We start from the raw sequence: 20,933 nt of genomic DNA on the forward strand, positions 1-20,933 counted from the left end.
CACCAATGCATCCACCACTGACACTGGGCAGATGAACAGCTGTTGTACCTGACAGACCAGCAGGGCACTGGGACAGTGTGGTGACTGAGTGTCATCAGTGTTGTTACCTGGCTGATTCCCACGAGAGTCTATGTCTCTAAGCTTCCTTTTCTCAGTACCCAGGTCTAGTCACGGGGTTAGACGGCTCCCATTTGCTTCTCTAGACCACCTGCCACAGTTGTGTGACCAGGAGGCTGGCCACACTGAGGGACCACACTGAGGTGCTCATGTGCCCCAGGCTCCTCGCGGGTGTGGCCAATGGCATGTGGCAGGAGGTAGGTCCCTATTGGCACCCTTGTTGAGAGCCTGTCTCTCAGGACTGTTCTTGTGGCTTTTCCTAATCTCGATCAAACCAAAGAGTAGCAACCTTCAGGCACCAGTTTGAGAGCACATCTATGTTCTGCAGGACCTGAATGCCATGGTCTTCCTCATTTGGAGCTAACAAGTGGTGCGTTTGATAAAGAGAGAAATTGATACATCAATTGTGCCAGGGATAAAAGAATTTTAAATTAGAACACAGCAAAACATGCACCAGTGTAATGCTGCCAGAGAACTCAGGGCCTTAAGGGATTCTCCCGGGAATAGCTCTGCTCCACTCACTGCAGAGGGGAAGGATGGACTCATATGGAATCCCAGTGAGCAGAAAGCCATAGAATTTTCTATCTCAGGACATGTACTATAGCACTTTGTTATCTGTGTTTCCTCAATGAAAGTTTCTAGAAGAGTATGGAACCGGGAGGCCCCTGCTGTGCTGTGGACTGGCAGCCTACCTCCATGCGCTCCTCCCTGGTCTCTTCTGGGTCAAGTCCCTGGGGACTCAGGAGTGGACAGCACAGGTGCCTGCCTCTGGGGGCTCACAGTTGTTGGAAGAGTGGGACCTGGTCTCTCAGGTGCTGAGTGCTTGTAGTGGAGGTGCCTCACTGAGCACCCAGCGTCCAAGTGACGACTTCCAGAAGGAGCCATCTGAGTGGAACTGTGAAGAAACACAGGAAGCTGTACGTCTCAATACGAAGGCCAAGAACGAAGCTAGGGAAGCGGGATGGGAGCAGAGGGCAGTGCCTGCAGGCCCAGGTGTGCATGGTGACTGGTGGGGGGGGGCAGGGGCCAGGGCACAGCTTTGATCCAGATGCCCGATTGGCTTCCCTTGGAGGAGCATGGAAACTTCATGCAGATGGAAACTGGGAGGAGAGTTTCATGTGCCCTTGATGAAAGGCTGTGAAAAGAGTGAGGAAGCAAGGACAGAACACAGTGTGCCCTGGGTGTCCAGAGGCAGGCATGCAGACAGAGTGGGAAACAGAATGGTCCCTGTCCACCGAGGAGCCAGGCCCAGAGGTGCTCCCTGAGGTGGGAGCTCCCCAGGAGTCGCACCACACTCTTATTTATTTGCAGAAGAGACACACTTGTGTCATCGGAAGTCAGATGAATATACTCAGGTTGCAGAGAAGGAGACAAGGGCCGGGCCTGGGTCGGTGCCCGGGTGGGTGCCATGCTGCCTGCACCGGAGCTCCACTGGTCTGCGTTGACAGCCCCAACCCCGACCACCCAGGGCTGAATGTGACACTGCAGGTGGTGCTGCCTATTCAGGCTGCTATGATGAAATTTTATGGACCGAGCAACTCAGAAACAGCAGAAGCTTATTTTGCACACTTCTGGCTGGGAAGTCCACCTTCCAGGCCCAAAAGTTTCCATGTCCAGCAACAGCCCATTCCCTGGTTCACAGATGCAGCTTCTCGCTGAGTCCTCAGGTGGTGGAAGGAGGCAGCCTCAGGGCCTCTTCTGTGGGGGCACAAATGCCATTTGTGAGGGATCCAACGCATGACCCCCTCACCTCCCAGGGGCTCCACCCAGGACTGTCATCAGGAAAGCTCAGCGTGTGAATTTGGGACCACGCAGGAGGATTTGCTCAGTTTCCCATCATGCTGCAGAGTACACTGGGTGCACATTCATTTAAAACAGAAGACTTCTCTATGCCCTTAAGAAAAGCTTGGATAGTCAGGGACAGTTTTGAAATTAAAGGCCTGTGCCTCTTACATATAACATTTTTCAGCTCTTTCTCCTATTCCCATTAAAAAAGAAGCTAAATTATTTACTTGCCTCATTTTATTTTATAGTGAGAAAGATTGAGTAGAGAAGCAGGGATCCATTATCACACATAATAGTGCTTTTTCATACATAACATTTCCTTCAGAACACCTAATGGCAAATGCGTAAACTTATTTTCATTGTGCAGATATTTTATAATAATACCTAATTTTCATCTTATGTGTTTTCCTACTTACTTAGTTGTATTAGCTTCATATTAAGACTTCCATGCTGAATTTTCATTTACTAGAATAAATATGAAAGTGTTTTTAAAAAGTCAACTTCACATTAATTTGTTTAATGAAACTAATTTTCATATTTCCCCTTATTGACCTATTTTGGAAAATCTGTGTACATCATTATAAATATTACTGTTTGTAGGTCATGTCGATTCAGTTCAGTGCACTATAGACTTGTGGACAGCTCATTATCCCAGGCACTGTGTTGGTGCAGGGAGAAGGGGCATGGTTGGTAGTCTGCCCTTGGCAGTCCACAGGCATCAGAGGCCTGAGTGTACCATTTTTAACCCTAACCCTAACACTAACCTTCCCTCTGTGCTTTTTCTCTTTCTTCCCAAAGTAACATTTTGTGTGTGTGTGCCAACAAATAGTGTAATGTCCAGGAAATTTCAGCCTTAACAGAAAGAGGAAGAGGGTGCTCAGGAAGAAAGCAGGCTAGGAGATGGGCTGTGTCATCTGTTGAGATAGGAGCATATCATCAATACATAGGAGCATATCATCAATACGTAGTTTAAAGGCAAACCAATAGTCTACATGTCTATTTTGGTGCCAATAACATGCCGTTTATGTTACTATAGCTTTGTAATATAGTTTAAGGTCTGGTGTTGTGATGCCTCCTGCTTCACTCTTCTTACTAAGGATTGCTTTGGCTATTCTGGGTCTCTTATTTTTCCAAATAAATTTCATGATTGCTTTTTCTATTTTTATAAGGAATTACGATGGGATTTTAATTGGAATTGCATTGAATTGGTATAATGCTTTGGGTAGTATGACCATTTTGATAATATTAATTTTGTCTGTCCAAGAGCATGAGGGGAGATCTTTCCATCTTCTAAAGTCTTCTTCAATTTCTTTCTTTAGTGTTCTGTAGTTTTCATTGTAGAGGTCTTTCACCCCTTTTGTTGATTTCCAAACAATTCAATCAATAAATGGGCTAAGGAGCTGAACAGACACTTCTCAGAAGAAGATATACATTCAGTCAACAAATATATGGAAAAAATATTCAACATCTCTAATAATTAGAGAAATGCAAATCAAATCAACTCTAAGATTTCATCTTATGCTAGTCAGAATGGCAATCATTAAGAATACAGACAACAATAAATGTTGACGAGGATGTGGGGGGAAAGGCACACTCATACATTGCTGGTGGGACTGCAAATTGGTGCAACCACTCTGGAAAGCAATATGGAGATTCCTTAGAAAACTTGGAAAGGAACCACCATTTGACCCAGCTACCCCATTCTTCTGTCTATACTCAAAGGACTTAAAATCAGCTTACTATAGCAATGCAGCCACATCAATGTTTATAGCAGTTCAATTCACAATAGCTAAACTGTGGAAGCAATCTGGATACCCCTCAATGGATAAAGAAACTGTGATATATATATATACACAATGAATATTACTCAGCATTAAAAGACAATAAAATCATGGCATTTGTAGGTAAATGGAGGGAGTTGGAGAATATAATGCTAAGTGAAGTAAGCCAATCCCCCAAAACCAAAAGCTAAATGTTCTCTCTGAAAAGTGGAGCTGATCCAAACACCTATGTGAACCAAGAACTCTCCAAGAAAGAGTATAAGAATTGCAATTTGTAGAAGATAATTAGAATCTGTGAGATATATATTTTCCTCCATGGCCCTCCTAATGAAGTGGTTAATATTAAATCTCACTAGATTTCCTATATTAATTCTTACTGATGAAGCAGTTGGATACAAATTACCCAAATCACTAATGTTTATTTTTGAAAAAGTTCCAGCCCTATTTTTAACTAGAGGAGAAAAGGCAGAAAGAGCCAGAGCCAGGAGGAGGGTGTGTCTGCTCTCAGTGGCCAGCAGAGAAGCCTTTGTGCTTCTCAGTGCTGTGCTCTGGCCTCTTTCCACAGAGCAGTCTATTTCCTGCCCCCATGGTAGGCACCGGAGCCTGGTCCTAGACACCTTGGCCTTAATACTGTCTGAGTAGGAGCTCAGCCCCTCTGGCTGAGAAGTGGCCCCAGCATGGCTCAGGAGGTCAGGGAGGCCATTAAGGTATCCCATGCATTAGTTTTAAGCAGTTCTGATTGAACCAGCCTGCAGCAAGGTTAAAAACAATCATGAAACCCCGAGCTTGGACTTGCTCACCACTGACCTACTGGAATAAAATTTTGATTCATCCCTTGGTGGCTGCCAGTGGGGCTCCTGCTTGAGGCTGGGTGTTTGCTGAATATGGCCCTTTGAGAATGGACGTTCCCACTTTCCATAGGTATATGTGGCTGATGGATGTCTTGCACCCTCAGAGCTGACCAAAGCCCCCAGAGCTTCAGGTGGAGACACAGAGTTTACATTGAATCATTTGCCAAAATATGGTTATTCCCTGTTTTAGCTTCTCACACCCTTCTTCTTCCCAGGGGAGCTCCAGAGCTTAACTTCTCTGTGACAAAGACACATGATGCCAACAGCTCTCTTGCTCCTTGTCTCTTTCTGCATACTGAAGTGGGGGTTATCATGTACACATGATGATGATGGTGATGATGACATGGGATGATGATGGTGATGGTGGTGATGATGGTGATGGTGACTGTGGTGGTGATGGTGGTGGTGATGGCGATGGTGACAATGGGGATGATGATGACTATGGGATGATGATGGTGATGGTGATGGTGGTGATGATGGTCATGGTGTCAGTGGTGGTGATGATGTGATGATGGTGATGATGATGATGGTGATGATGAGGATTATGATATGCTGATAATGATGGTGGTGGTGATGGAGATGATGATACTGATGCTGATGGTGATGGTGATGATGATTGTGACAATGAGGATTATGATATGCTGATGCTGCTGGTGATGGTGATGACGGTGATGGAGATGATGGTGATGTGATGATTTTTGTGGTGCTGGGGATCAGGCTCGCGTGCTATATCAACGTGCTCTACCACTGAGCCACTCCCCCAGCCCTCACCCAGATACTATTTTTTCACATTTTCATCTCATTCTTTTTTAATGTTGTAGCAGCCATGTTGCCATGGTAGCCAGTTTAATGTTGCAGGGTAACACATTTGTTGAAGCTGAGGGACATTTGCTCCATTGGCTGGACATGGCGGCCTGGCTCTGCTGACCCCCTGAGGCAGTAGGACCTCATACCTTGGTTCCCTCACAGGTTCTACCCAGTCGCCGGTGCTGGTCATATGCGAGCTGCTGCAATAGGTTCTTTGAAGGCGCACAGTGACCAAGTCCTGCTCTCTTACAGGGCTTGAAGTTGGCATGTTTCTTGATGATGCACCCCCACGCTGTGTGTGATGAGCTCGCAGCAGCAATAAAGCCCAAATACCATGGTGTTAAGTGGTGAGAGACATGAATTCTCCCTTAGATTTGATTTTATCTTTAAATACAATATCCATATAGTCATCATAAAAAAAAAACCTTCCATTTGTTAAAGTAAAAATCCTCAGTTTTCCCTCTTCCCTGAAGCGACTGAAGTTATGTCTGCTGCATTCTTAGAGAGTTTTTCTGTGTGTAACTGAGGTGCAGCAGTTCAAAGTGGGGATTCTGGTTTTCTTTGATGGGCGGATGCTAATCCATAATGGGGAAGAATGAAGGGACTTTGGATTGTGCAGAGGGAAGTGAGGGGCGGGGAGGGGCTATGGGGATGGGAAGGACAGTGGGATGAGAGACATTATCACCCTATTATTACACGTATGATTACACTACCGGTGTGACTCTGCACCATGTTCAGCCAGAGGAACGAGAAGCTGTGCTCCATTTGTGTGCAATGTGTCAAAATGCATCCTACTGTCATGTATAACTCATTAGAATAAATAAATACATAAGTGGGGATTGTGGCACCAGCCTGAGTGGGCTTCACTGCAGTGCCCCCTGGACACTGGGCTGCCTGTGTGTTCTCCTGAGCCTCAGTGTCCTCTAAGTGGACCTCCTTGACCTGTCACAGCATGTATGAGTCTGTGGTTTATCTCACCTGCCATATTGCGCATGTTCCAGGGTTGCCTTGTGTGCAGCCTCGTGTGCAGCATTGTGCTGTGCCTGGCAGACTCCCGCTGAACAAAAGCCCTGGGGAACTGTTCCCTTACTGCCAGGCATGTGGGCTTTTTTTTTTCTGGACACACTGTTGATCAGAGGACATTGCAGGTTGGCAAAGAAAGAGGCAGGGAATTATTTATTTCTTCTTTGAGTAAATATTTACTGCATGTTGACTATGTCCAGAAGTTGGAGTCAGGACTGGAGTAGAGCAATAAGTAGGAAGCAGCCCCTGCTCCAGAGTGGCCAGGACCTGGTGGTTCACACATTTGGGCACAGCTAGTTGGGGATTTGGCTTGAATTGGGGGTGCACTTAAGAGGGTGCATTGTTGCTTGATTCTTCAAGTGTAAGCCAAGAGTGGCGGGGTGCTGCAACTTCCCTCCCCCAGGAAAATTTGTCGAGTGGCCAGAAAAGACAGCTGATGTGTTCTTAGAGGTCTTTCTGTGTATAAGAGGAAACGGTTGCTGCCACCCCTGCATAGTATCCATGGAAACCATCTAGCTGAGTTGCTTGATGGTGTGTGCATTTTGGAGGGTGGACTGTGACATCAGAGCAGGCTCACTTTGGGTAACACAGGGAAATTCCTGGAACATTGTGTATCATTTAGCAAATGCAGGGCCTAAACAGTGGGCCAGGGAAAGCAAAACACCATCTGGGCTTGGACATCTAGAAGACCTAATGCTTCTTTATCTAGCATCCAGTCAGTCAAAGTCCAGGCCTATGAGCTGAGGAACACACCTGCAATGATCCAGAAACCTTACTGGCATGGCTTCTCAAATCCTCTGCACAGAGCAACCCACCAGCAATTCTTCAGCTACCCTAAGTTTCTTGTGTGGGTGGGTGTGGTGTGAATTGGAAAGGTAATAAGAGGAGAAGGCGGAGGCAGCCTGGGCAGAGGAGGTGCATGGCTGGCAAGCTGCAGTGTGTCTCTCGACGATGTTCACTGAAGGAGTCCTCTTCTCCTTACCCATCCCTGGCTACACAGACTGCAGTGTTGACTAAATCCATGGACACCAGGTAGGTAGAGCACAATCAAAGAGATCTGGCGAAGGTGGCTGACTTGAGTGAGGCCCTCTCCTCTCTAGCTCCTTGCTGTTCTGGTGGCCAGGGTTCTGTGCTGGCCAGAGGCTGCTTCTGCTCAATGTGGTCCAAAGTGAGACCACCTTACCAGCAACAGAAGTGGGTCAAAGCCATAGCGATTGTCCCACTTATATCAGGGAAGAGGATGCTCTCAGGAGGAAGCAGGCAGGACGTCACAGCAGATATATCAAGACAAAATCTGCAATTTTAGTACGTTTCAGTCCTGTGAGCTGTTAAATAGGATGCAGAACTGGGTGATATCATGTGCTGAAGATGGAAGAAATACGTCTTCATAGCTGTGGAACTGATTTCTTTTCATGTTGATATGCACATGGAATACTGCCAAGAACAATATGAAACATTATAAAGCCTACAGAGTATCGACTTTTACTAAGTTTCTGAAAGAAGGAAACTGTGGCAGGCAGTAAGTTAACCCTATTACTGAAAAGCCACACTCATGTGATGGTGTGTATTCTGGGCTTTGCTGGCAATCTCTTTCCATGGCCTTTTCCACATGTTTAGGGATGGGCATGTGGAGGCATTTGAACTCTAGGGGACTGATCGGTCAAGGATACCTCTTGTTTATGCAAATGAAAATGACATTTAATCTCTACTTTCTAACATGGTCCAGTTAGGCCATCCCAGTTCATTTTAGGTTGGACCATATGAACTTGCTGCTGTTTAGCTGATTTTGATGTATGGAATTATGCAGTTCAGCTACTCCACCTAATAGGTTAATAATGATATTAAAAGAAACGGAGAGGTGGCATTGCGTATCTGAAGTATCCAAGCCTATAAAGTTAAACATTCCATAGAGAACAGGTGACCTTAAGAAATCTGCAGAAGCAGTGGCCGAATGGGGACAGCTGTCATCTTCCCAGGGTCCTGAGCGCTATGAGGTATCTCAAGAACTCTTGACATGCAAATCTACCTGTGGGGAATGTGTCAGGTACTAGCATCTACGTGTATCGGGAAGGTTATAGAAGAGTAGGGTTAATTTAAAATAAGACAGTTAATAAAGCCCACATTAATGAAAAATCAAAAATGGGGGAAACTGGGAATGAAAAAGTTGGTATAAAACTAAGCATGATAAGTAGCCAGCTTACTGCAAAAATAATATTTTTACTGAAAAAAAATAGGCTTTAAATCCTTTGAAAATCTTTTCTAATAAAATATGGTGACTTGATATATGCATACAAGGTGTAATAACCAAATCGGCAGAATAAGCACTTCTCTCTTTAATCATAAATGATGCTGGCAACATTGTCTACACATGTGCAGAAGAATGGCCCTAGATCCTCTCTCTCACCACACGTGAGAATCAACTCAAAGTAGACCCTGGATCCAAACGTCCACCTAGAAGCATAGGCCTAATTGCCTAGGGATACTTCAAGATGTTGGCACAGGTGGTACTTTTCTAGAGGACCCCCAAAGACTCCAGCAATAACAGTGAAATAGATATGTGGGGTTATAGGAAGCCAAAAAGCATCTCCCCAGCCAAGGAAACACTCAGCAGAATCCTCAGACAGGCTGCAGAGGGAAGAAACGCCCGCAAACTTCCACCTGAGAAGGGAGTGCTGTCCAGAAGGTGCAGGAACTCCAACAGCACACAAGCTTGTTGAAAAGGGTCTGAAGAATTGAACAGACACTTCTCAAAAGAAGGTGGAGTATACAACGAGTATATAAATTCTTAATGAGCAATAGCTCTTCATAGGTTATGGCTTAATTGCAATGAATAATTGCAATGAATAATGAATAATTAAACTAAAATAAGGTCTTTTGCATTCTGCTCCTATGGACCTCTAGAGAGAGAGGGTGATCTACAGCTTTTCTTAATTGTTGAATTCTATAACAGTTAATTAAGACTTAGTTGACAGTTACCTTCTTCACATGAGAATGAGTGTGTGCACAAAGGCTGACTAGTAATTTACCTGTCAACAAACGCAGACCTAGTCAACCCAGCAAGTTATTAATTTTCAAGTCTCTCTGTCTGCAAATCCTGACAGATCACGAAGATGATGGGTCAGTAAACAGTTTTGATGTTTGACCTGTTCTTACCTGTTGCTCTCACTGACCAAACCTACTCATCGCAGTGGGAAGAGAACAAGTTTTGTTTTTGTAGGCCCAGGAACTGCGGACTTAGAAAGCAGGCCTCTATGTTGGGATGAGGTTTCCTTCCTTCTTCCTTCCCTTCCTTCCCTCCCTCTTCCTCTTTCTTTGTTTCTTCTTTCTTTCTTTTGTACTGGGATTGAACCTGGGGCTTCTGCATGCTAAGCATGTGCTCTATCACTGAGCTACATCCCCAGCCCATCACATTCCTAATTAATTTTTCAGATAGTTTAAGAAATTATATATCAGCATAAAAGCTTTCTTTCCCCATTTGCAGTCATGAGAGATAATCCATTGTGCTCTTCTCCTAGATCAATAATGTAGCATGAACACAGCTGAGTGAGTATAAGGATTTGAGTTTTAATGCAATAACTTTTATGAGTACATTTGCATTTAACATATGAAAAGGTATTTTTCAAGGAGGAGAGAGCACCATTATTCTTTCTGTACGCTTTCTGCAAACTGTTCAACCATCAGGATGAGTTTAGAAACGTGAGGTAGTGGTACTGACACTTGATCTGTCTATCCATGTTAAACTGGAAAGCAGAACCCTGCCTTTTAATTCTTACTAAAAAGGCAATGGATTTTTAAACTCATGGCCAACAAAATCAAATAGATAGTGCCTATCTATTCCAGGTCATATTTTACCAGATGGCCTCTCAACTTGTTTGAAAGAAGCAGAAAATTCAGACCAAATGCTTTTTCCCCATTGCACATAAAATGTTTTCATCTTTTTTTTCTTTTTAAATTGGTTTATGTTTTTACTAAGTAAGTAGAGGTTATGATTTTATAATGTAATTTGACTTTAAGTTATTATAATCTATTACCCTGTAAACATCATATTTTCCTTGAGGTTTCACCCTAAATTACATTCTTTGAACCAAGTTCTTTGATGACATTAATGCACAATATGATGTTCCTTTTTCTTGAAGTAAAAAACATGCAGGACTGGTTAGTTTACACACTGTTGCAACAAAGTCAGTTTTCATACAGCTCAGGATAAAGATGTAGGGTGAAACAGGGACTGTCTCTTAATGTGAGGGTATATTTTCTTTTTTGAAAAATATTTTTATTAGTCCTGTGTCACGGGTATTTGGGTTTTCTTCTGGTGTGCATGGAGAGAGAGTGCAGTTGCTTGGTTCACTGGATGACCCATGGGAAAGGTGTGTGAGCAGTTGCTTGCTCTTCTGCGTGGTACAGAGAGACTGGTGTCCTGTCTCTGGAGACAACTGTGGCTGCTGTGGTCTGAAGGAAGCATGTGGATGACCTCCGGTGGGTGGGTGAGAGGCCAGAGAGAGAGACAGGAAGAGAGTGCTCCGGTCTGGCTGTCGCTGGGTCAAAGCATCAGTCTTTGAGACATTTACAGAGCTAACGAGAAAGAAAGCCCAGGAGTATATAATGGGAGGAAGAATTCCACACAAATAGACAATGAATCAGGTGATGTAACTGCCTTTTTCCTGTCTCCCCTTTCTTTGATATTTTACTTCCCTAGGAAAAAATCTACGATTGTTTAATTTATTTCCTGCTCCATTATAAATACTTCCCAGCTGTTTCCCTCTCTCCCTCTTAGAAATTTATAAAATAACCAGAATTTTAAGAGGTCATTCTTTGAAAAACCAATTGATTGCTTCAGAGCACAGAAGGAAACGTCTTAAAAATATAAACAAAAAAATTCTAGGATCCCTGAATTGACAGCTACTTTGTCACTTGGTGCGGAGGATACTTCTTCTGAGTCATGTGTATCTGTCACTGCTCTGGCAACTGTTGAAATAAACAAAGCTCCGTGGAGCAAAATAGAGCATTTGGAGCTCACTTAGTGGAGATGGGAAGGTCTGAATGTTCAAGGGCGAGATGTTGCCTGGCCTTGCAGAAGGGCTGCAGGCGTAGGAAGGACACAAGGTGAAGGATTCCATAGCAATCTCAGATGCTCTCCTGAACTGCCACCGCAGGCTGCCTGAGAGTGTGCAGTCTCTGTGATCCCACTGCAGCACAGGAACGCTGCCACACACGTCCCACAACACGGGTGTTTTTAGAAATGTCACGTGTCCCTCTTAATGATTCCATATTTGCAAGAGATGTCCCCTTTTATATGGATAAATTGTGAGTTGACCAATTGTTTTTCTCACTTTTCTCTCCAAATCCATGTGCCAGGTTTTGTCCTTAGAAAACAAAATTTGTGAATGAGGGGAGTTTGAAGTTAAAGGCACTCCATCCACATGGGACCTCAGGTTGCACTTGTGAGCTCTCTGGGCCTGGCCAGGGCCTTTGAGAACTCACTGTCAGTTATTGTCCTCCTTCTGGAGAAGGCTTTCCTATGATTTTGGATGGTGAAAACCAGCTGAGAAGAGTGGCAACCAGAACACCTGCTCAGCTAAAGCAAATCATCTCTTTCTTTGACCAACTGGATCTGTGTATTTATTCCTCCGGCAGCAGCAGTGTTCTTGAGGGGCTTATGGAAGTGAGCCGGGCTGATGGCCTCCTGGGGGTGGAGGGTGTCAGGCCTGCTGTGCACAGGGATGTGGCAGTTCATCATGAACAGCAATGAGTGTGCAGTATCCTTTTCTCCAGGTCCTGGACCCAGGCAGCACCGCACTTGAGAGAGGAGGGTTTACCTTCTATGGCTTTTCTAGCTTGGATGTGCTGTATTGCCAAGTTCAAAGACATATTTTGCCCTAGATGGAGATAGCTCACTTAGATATGTCATTTCATGCCCTCATAAGCTTGGATGACTTCTGAGTAGCAGCTTCGCACACGCGAAGCCGAAAGTTTAGCAGTTTGATTTCTGTCATCAGTCAAATGGGATTATTTCAGACAAATAGTAAATGAGTTAGTGGTTTGGGAAGTGGCTTATTTTTTCAGTTTGGGTATTCGTCATCTGTTGCTGCATACAAATGAGCTGAGCAGGTAGCAGCTTAGAACAGCGAAGGGTATCTTGGCATTCCTGGGAATCAGGATACCAGGCGCGACCTGGCTGGATCTGGCTCAACACCTCCCAGGCTGCGCTCCAGGAGGAGCGCCACACGTCAGGGCACAGCCACACGAGGACCTGTTCCAAGTGGCATGTGTGGCTATTGGCTGGTGAGGCTGACTGTTGACTGGTGAGGCTGGCTACCCGTTCCTCCTGTTGTGTGCCTCCCAACAGGACAGTCCACCACGTGACAGTAGGTTCCTTCAGAAAGAGGAGGAAAGAAGGAGAAGGGGCCCGGCACAGTAGCACAACGTGCTGCACCTCAGCATGGTACCCCAATATTCTCACCTTGTTCTGCTCATTAGAAGTGAGTCACTAGGTCCAGCCCTCCGTCAAGAGGAGGGATCACACAGGGCCGAACACCAGGAGGAGGGGGTGCCAAGGCCCATTTTAGAGTAGGCCCCTGCTGGGTCATTCTCACCCTCTCCTTAAGCTCCTTGGACTTTGCTGTCAATAATGGTAACTGAAGGTCGTGATGTGGGAGACTGAAGACGAGCATCTCTCTCCCACCTGTAAAATTAGTCACAGGATATTTTCTCTGTACCTGTTGTTCAGCCATGAAGGATATACAGCTTCACAGGACTGGTTTGTGTTAGGGAAGGCCCTGTATGGAGGCACGGGGGCATAAAGGGGCCTGGGGCCATGGTCCTGAGTTCAGAGAGAGAGAGGCAGGAGCATATTCTGGGGAGCAGAGGTCATAGGCCTGGTGACAGCTCAAGAACTGGTCTGCTGGGCTCTAGCCTCACCGGAATGCCTCCTTGGCCCCTCTTCACAGGTATAAAGAGAATAGTAGGTTCTCTGTAAAATGGGGACTATATGTAACTTGAGCTGATAGTAAGAAGAGCACAGATGGAGGCTTGCCTTGTAAGCACCAGGTGAGCCATCACAAAGGTGGAGGCACAGATAAGGGCCCTGTGGGTACTCTTCTCTTGGAATCATGCAAGTGACTTTTATTTTTCTCTTTACCCAGAATTAGGTATTTTGACTGCACAATACATAGAAACATTTTTTTAAAAAAAATGAACAACTGGGACAATAGCAAAGAAAAGTAGTTCTCAAGTTCTGGGGGTTTGTGCCACATGTCTTGACAACCTGCATTTTCTTTGAGGCGTTGCAATAGCTCGGGTCCAAGGCCAAGTGTTGAGAGTGTGGTCACCAGTCCGTGCTGCTGTTGAGGGGCTGGAAACCTTAGGAGGTGGGGCCTCAGGGGAGGAATTTAGGTCACTGGAGGCGTGGCCCTTGAAGGGGACATGGGGATACTGGCCTCCACTTCTCTCTGATTCCTAGAGCCCTGAAGGGAACAGGCCTCCTCCAGCCCTGCCTCCTGCTGTGACACACTGTGCCACCAAGGCCAGAAGAAACAGGGCCAGGCACCCATGGACTGAGAACTCTCAAACCATAAGCCAAAATAAACCTTTCTTCCTTCCCCTGGCTGCGCCACCCTCCACCCAAGCCCGGCCCCCTTTCCTGGCCCACTTCTTGTGGCCCTGGCTCTGACCTTCCATCAGAGTCTGGCTCTTACCAGCTGATCCTTCATCCTTGTGTCCTCACCAGGAGGACAATCCGGAAGGTGGGGTGGGGCTGTTCACACTTCGATTTTGCTCTCCCACGACTCCCACGCCCGACCCCAGCAGCCAGTACAGGGTCCACAGGTGGAAAGAATGACCTGTGTGTTTGGAGTGTTGTAGGAGAAACTTCCATCCTGGGTGAGAAACCAGCAGAAAGGGAAATAATGACAAGAAAGACAATTCAAACATGTGCCCTGCTCTTTTCACTTGGGTCTTTTCCTGTCTCAGATCTGCTGAGGGTCTGGATCTTAGGGATGGTACAGAAAGCTACCGACACGTGCTTGACCCTTTGGGACGGAAAACTCCCCTGGACGCCCTGCCCCCCACCCCTCGCCCCCTTCCTCACTTCAGCTCATCTGCTGCTTTTGCTGCCAGCTTCCAGAGCAAGGCACTCAGGCAGGACCCCTGTCCTCCTGCCGGCCTGGGCTCGTGCGCTGTGTTGCATTGTACAGATTCTGGCTCAGCCTCGGGGCTTCCTGGTCTGGACTCCCCTTCTGGGTTCCCGTCCTCATCCCGAGGTGCATCCCAGTGGCACACCCAGGTCCCCCAGAGCTCTGTGGCCGAGAGCACCCAGGCCAGGCCACTGTCCCAGCTCCCTCTGCTGAGCTGTCCCCAGGGGTCTTCTCGGTTCCTTCTCTCTGGTTCTGGTGGTGCTGTTCCTACTCCACACTTGGGCATTCTTCTTTCCTCCCGGGCAAGTCCTTTCTGCACAGGCTGCGAGGACGGCGGTGCTGGCGACCTTGGCCAGCTGGTCTCTCCAATGCATGGACCCCTTCCTCCTGCGGGGGCTGGGCCTTCCTGTGTCTCCGCACAGCTGTCTGCGACCATGCGCTGCTGCTCTGCTCCTTCGTCCCTGTGTCTTCTGGCCGCCCTCACCCTGTGAGCGCACAGCAGCGGCCACAGTGTGGAGCACACTGTCTGCTGGCTGTTCCCAAACAGGGTTCCAGGATGGTGTGGACAGCTGCCGCCCCCTTCACCTCCGCGTGTCCCTTGTGGACCAAGGCCTGGCCTGGCCTGGCAGCCTTGGTGGTTCTGTGGGAGGCTCCTGTCTCCTCCCACGGTTAGTGACAGAGGGCCCGTGGTTCGACCTACTGCGTCCTCATTCATAACCCGTCACGGCCACACCTGAGCTTTCCTGCCCAGCTCTCCTGCTGCTCAGTGATCGCCAGACTAGCCTTTCTATTGTCGCCTCCTGAGGAGAAATGGTCAGTGGTGCTGCAGTTGGACGTACCCACATGGCACCCCCTTCCCTCCACAGCCTCCCCAACGCCAGCATTCCCCATCCTGCGCCATCTGTTCCCTGGTCTCCACCGCACAGACCCTGCCACTCCTCTGTTCATCTAATGCATTTATGTTTGTGAGCCGCTTTGGTGTGCTCATCACCTCTGCACGAGGAATGCTGGAGGCTTCCTTTACCCTGTGGAGTGGGGACCGCTGGGGATATTCCCCATGTTTCTGAGCATTTCTGCCTACAAGCCCCTGAGCCAAGTGTCTTCTTATACTTGTCCCTTACAGTAAGTCTACCAGTTAGAGACAGTTGTAATGTCCACTCTGCTGATGAGGAAATGGGGAGAGGTGTAAAGTGCCCAGCTGGGCACACCTCTGAAGATCCGTCCTCCAGTCGGGTAGGGTATGCCGTGGCAGGATCACAGGCCAGGAGCCGGCTGACCTGATTCAAAGTCTCCATGATATTCTCCCCCAGACCAAATCCTGGCTGGGAGGACCCTGAGCTGGAGTGCTGTCCCTGTACAGCCCAGTGGTTTTTGCAAGGCCCTAACAATAGCATTTGGAAGTCTCTTCCTTCTCTTTCCAGCTCCCTAGCCTCGCCCTTTCCACTGGCGCTGATGACTGTCTCAAACCTGCCCCCGACCCATTGTCCTCTGCATTTCAGTAGGGATTTTAATCTCCCTGGTTTAATTCAGAACTTAATTGTGGCCTATCTTCAATTCATGTATTTTAGTTTTGCCTTCATGTTTGGATTTTAGTAAGTTTAATTTTATTTTTAATTGACAAGTACAATTACATAAGCTTGTCACACAAAACATGCTGTTTTAAAATATGTAAACGTTTATGGAATTGCTCAGTTGAATTAATAATACTTGCATTATCTCCTGATCTCGTTGGGGGTGAGGACAAATTCTACTCTCTTAGCAATTTTCAAAACACATTGTTGGTACATATTGTCACTGTGTTTTAAAGCAGAACTTTTGGATGCATTCTTCTTGACTGAGCTTTGTATTCTTTGGCCAACATCTCATCCTCTGCCTCCCTAGTCCCTGGGATCCAGTGTTCTGCCCTTTACTTCTATAAGTTCAAAAACTTTAGTGATTTGAGCATATAGAAGTAAGGGGTGAGTGGGAATGAGCACTGTTAGTCTTTCTGTGCCTGGATTAGTTCACTTCACATGATGTTCTCCAAAGTCACCCACATTGTCCCAAATGACACAGTTCCCCTCACTTTGAACGCTGAACCACGTGCCACTGTATGCGCAGACTCCATTGCTGAATCTGTTCTTTTCTGGGTGGGCACCTAGGCTGATTCCCTGCCTTGACCACAGTGGATGCTGCTTGTTGAGCTTGAGAGCGCTTGTGTCTCTTGGACATACTGGTTTGCTTCATTTCAGTGTATGCCTGGTACTGGAATTGCTGAATCATAGTCATGTCTTTTTTTAAAAATATTTTTTATACCTTTATTTTGTTTATTTATTTTTAATGTGGTGCTGGGGATCGAACCCAGTGCCTCCCGTGGGCTAGGCAAGCACTCTACCACTGAGCCACAACCCCAGCCCATAGTCGTTTCTTTTTAGTTTCATGTGGAACCTCCACGGTGTTTTCCGTAGTGGCTATACTCATTCACATTTGCACCAACAGGGTACAAAGATTTCCTTTTTTTCCTATGTACTCCTCACCATTCATTATCTTTTTTCTTGTTTGTAATAGCCATTTAATACACGTAAAGGGATATTTTGGTTTCAGTTTGCATGTCTCTGATGATTAGCAAAGTTGGCATTTTTTTCATGAATGTTGGATATTTATTTATTTTCTTGAGAGAAATTTCTATTCGGGTCCTTTACCAATTTTTTATTTTTTTCTAACTGTTGAGTGTTTTGAGTTCCTTTTACATTTTGGATAGTAGTCACTTACAGATGTACAGTTCGCAAAGACGAAGGTTGTATAGACTATCTCTTCACCCACCCTTCTTGCATCTTGTCATTTCACCCTGTTGATTACTTCCTTTACGGTGCAGAAGCATTTGGCTTGACCTAATTCCACTTGTTTATTTTTGCCCTGGTTGCCTTGCTTTTAGGGTCGTCTCCATGATATTCTCCCCCAGACCAATGCTGTGGAGCTTGAGCCTGCCATCTTCTGGTGGCTTCCCCACTTAGGCTGGCTTTAGTACAGAGCCCTCCCTTATCTATGAGGAGGTGCCTCCAGAACCCAGTGGAGGTTTGGACCCAGGGGTGGTGTCGTACCTGTGGAGAAGCCCCGGGGATACCCAGTGCATGGCCATCAGTCTGACAGCAGGTGGCTGCTGGGCCAAGGAGCTGGTGGCATACGCAACAAGGGGATTCATGTCCCGAGTGGGCGGTGCTGGGTGGCATGAGACTTTATCCTGCTGCGGAGAGTGATGTCACCTCAACACTTAGGGACCATCTCTGGAATTCCCCGTTGTATATTTTCAGTTTGTGTTTGACCATGGGTAAGTGAAACTGCAGGAGAAGATGGGCCCCTGGAGGGGCTGTGAGACACGGTTTGGTTTTGTTCTTTTATGTGTGGATATCCAGTTTTCCCAGCCCACCTTACTGAAGACATGGTCTTTTCTCCAGTTTATGTTCTTGGCACCTTTATCTGAAATCAAGTATGTGAGATTTATTTCTGGGTTCTATTTTGTCCCTTTGGTGGGGAATGTGTACCATACTGCTCTGATGCTATAGTTTGTGGCATGTCTTGAAGTCTGAGAATACGATTTCTTCAATTTCATTCTTTGATTATTTGGGCTTTTTTGTGGTTTCATATAAATATTAGGATTATTTCTATTTCTGTGAAAAAAATGACATTGGGGTTTTGATAGGGATTGCATTGAATCTGCAGATCACCTTCAGTAGTATGTACAACTTAACAGTATTGATTCTTCAAATCCATGAACATGGTATATCATTCCATTTTCATGACTTCATCAACTTCTTTTATCAATATTTCTTTAGTATTCAGTATGCATGTTTTGTACCCCCCTTGATTCAATTTATTACTAAGTATTTTTGTAGATAACACAAATAAGATTATTTTATTGATTTGATTTTAAATAGTTTGTCATTTTATAGAAATATTTCTATGTTTTTGTATGTTCATTGATATGCTGAACCTGAATTGTTAAGATTAATTCTAGTGTTTTTTTTTTTTGGTTTTTGGTGGAATCTTTAGGGTTTTCTGAATAAAGACCATATATCTGCAATCAGAAACAGTTTACTGCTTCCTTTCCAATGTACATGTCTTTTATGTCCTTCTCTTGCCTAATTGCCCTAACCAGGACTTCCAGTATTCTGTTTAACAGAAATGAACGGCAAGCAATCCTACTTGTCTTGTTCTTGATTTAGAGAAGAGGCTTTCAACTTTTCACAGATGAATGTGCTGTTAGCTGTGGGTTTGTCAAGCCTTTCTTGTCTTGAGGTTCAATACTTCTATTCCTAATTTTATCATGAAAGGATGTTGCATTTTGTCAAATAAATTTTCTGCATCTTTGAGAAAATCATATGGTTTCATCCTTCATTCTGCTGATCTGGTGCATCACATTTATGAATTTGTGTGTGTTAATCCATCCTGGCATCCCTTGGGTAAAACCTACTTGTTTTTGTGAATTATTATTTTTTTAATGTAGTGTTGAATTCATTTTCCTTGTGCTGTCAATCACTTCCTCATCTAAGTTCATAAGCAACATTAGCCTGTAATTGAACAATTATTTTCCTTTGGTTTCCTTTTCTGACATTGGTATCCGAGTAATGCCAGCCTCAAAAATTGAGTTTTGAAGTATTTTTTCTTCTTCAGTTTTTTAGGAGCTTTTGAAAAGGATTGACATTAGTTCTTTTTAAATGTTTGGTAAACAAATTATGCTATGTGCATGCATGGATATACTGCAATACATACTGCTTACATATAATTATAATACTACATATAATATAGTGCTTACATATAATTAGTGTACTAATTAAAATCATAATAAGAACAATTATAGAAGGGAGATCAGTAGAGTAACTGGATTGGGGAAGGGAGGAGGAGAAGGAAAGGGAAGGAAGGTACTGGGAATGGGATTGATCAAATTGCATTATGTGCATATACAAATATGGTACCATGATTGCCACTGTTGTGTGTAATTATAATGCACTCATAAAAGCTTTTATTAGAATCAAAGAGTGAAGTCGTCAGGTCCTGGAATTTTCTTTGATGAGAAACTTTTACTACTCATTCAGTCTCTTTATTCATTTTTGATCTGTTCATATGTTTTTAATTTCTTCCTGATCCCATCTTGGTAGGTTACCTGTGTACAGGAATTTTTCATTGCTTCTAGATTGACCAATTTTTTTTGGCATGTAATTGTTTATAGTAATCTCATGATTCCTTGTATTTCTGTGGTATTGGTCATAACATCTCTTTCATTTCTGTTTATCTTTTGAGTCTTCTCTCTGGTTTTCTTAGTCAAAGATTTATCAATTTTAGTTATTTTCTCAAAAAAACCAACTGTTAGTTTCATTGATTTTTTTTCTTATTTTTCTAGTTTCTATTTCATGTATTTCTGCTATCATCCTAATCAATTCTTTCCTTCTACTACCTTTGGATGTAATTTGTTCTTCCATTTTAGTTCCTTGAGGGGTAGAATCATATTATTTGAGAATTTTTCTGTGTAGGTACTTACCAGTATCAGCTTCTCTCCTAGGATTGCTCTTGCTGCACCCCAAACTTTTGGTATGTTTTTGTCCATTTTCATTTGTCTCAACATAATTTTTAAATATCCCTTGGAATCTCTTTTTTGACTCATTGGTTGATTTGGAGCATGTTTTTTTTTTTTTTTAATCTCCATGTATTTGGAAATTTTCAAAAATTGCTCTTGTTATTGATTTCTAGTTCCCATGGGAGTGTGCTCAGTAAAGATATTTGGTGTGAATATCCACATATCTTCAATTATTAAAAACTTTTTTAGCAGCATCACCTATGTTCTGTCCTGAAGAACCTTTCATGTGCAGTTGAGGGGATGTTGGAGGAACTGTTCTGTATGTGTGTCCTGGGTTCATTTAGTCTAAAATTTAATTGAAGTCTGATGTTCACGTCGACTCTGTCTGAATGGTATGTCCATTGCTGAAAGTAGGGTTCTCAATCCCTTTCTATTCAGTAGTCCATCTCTTCCAGGGGGACTAACATCAGGGGCCCTCTATCCTGAGTCACATCACTAGCCCTTTCTACTTTTTGAGACAGGGTCTCAGTAAGTTGCCGAGGCTGGCCTCAAACTTGCACTCAACCCTGTAGTCCATCTTTTCCTTCATGTCTGTAATTCTTCCTTCCTACACTTAGTGCTCTGGGGTTGAGCGTGTATATGCATTTACAACGGTTCTATCCCCTTGGTGAGTCGACCCTTCAGCATTGGGTAGTCCTGTGTTTGGTCCACTGTGTAGTTTTTGTCTTTACGTCTGTTTTGTCTGGTCTAAGTGTAGTCACTCTATTCTCTTTTCATTTCAAATTGCTTGGGATATCTTTTTCTACCCTTCACTCTCACTTCCTGTGTCTTCTTAAATGTGGAGAAAATCTTTTGTAGGCAGCACCTAGTGGGTTTGTTTTTCCAT

The 20,933-nt window shown here is 44.7% G+C and overlaps 1 protein-coding gene across 3 annotated transcripts in view; it reads left to right on the forward strand.

Moving 5' to 3' along the window:
- Piezo2 (piezo type mechanosensitive ion channel component 2) overlaps positions 1-20,933 on the forward strand; it is a 347,771-nt gene that overhangs the window by 43,529 nt on the left and 283,309 nt on the right. The gene's annotated exons all lie outside the window — the stretch shown is intronic.

Source organism: Marmota flaviventris, chromosome 16, assembly GCF_047511675.1.
Source record: "Marmota flaviventris isolate mMarFla1 chromosome 16, mMarFla1.hap1, whole genome shotgun sequence".
Taxonomy (NCBI): domain Eukaryota; kingdom Metazoa; phylum Chordata; class Mammalia; order Rodentia; family Sciuridae; genus Marmota; species Marmota flaviventris.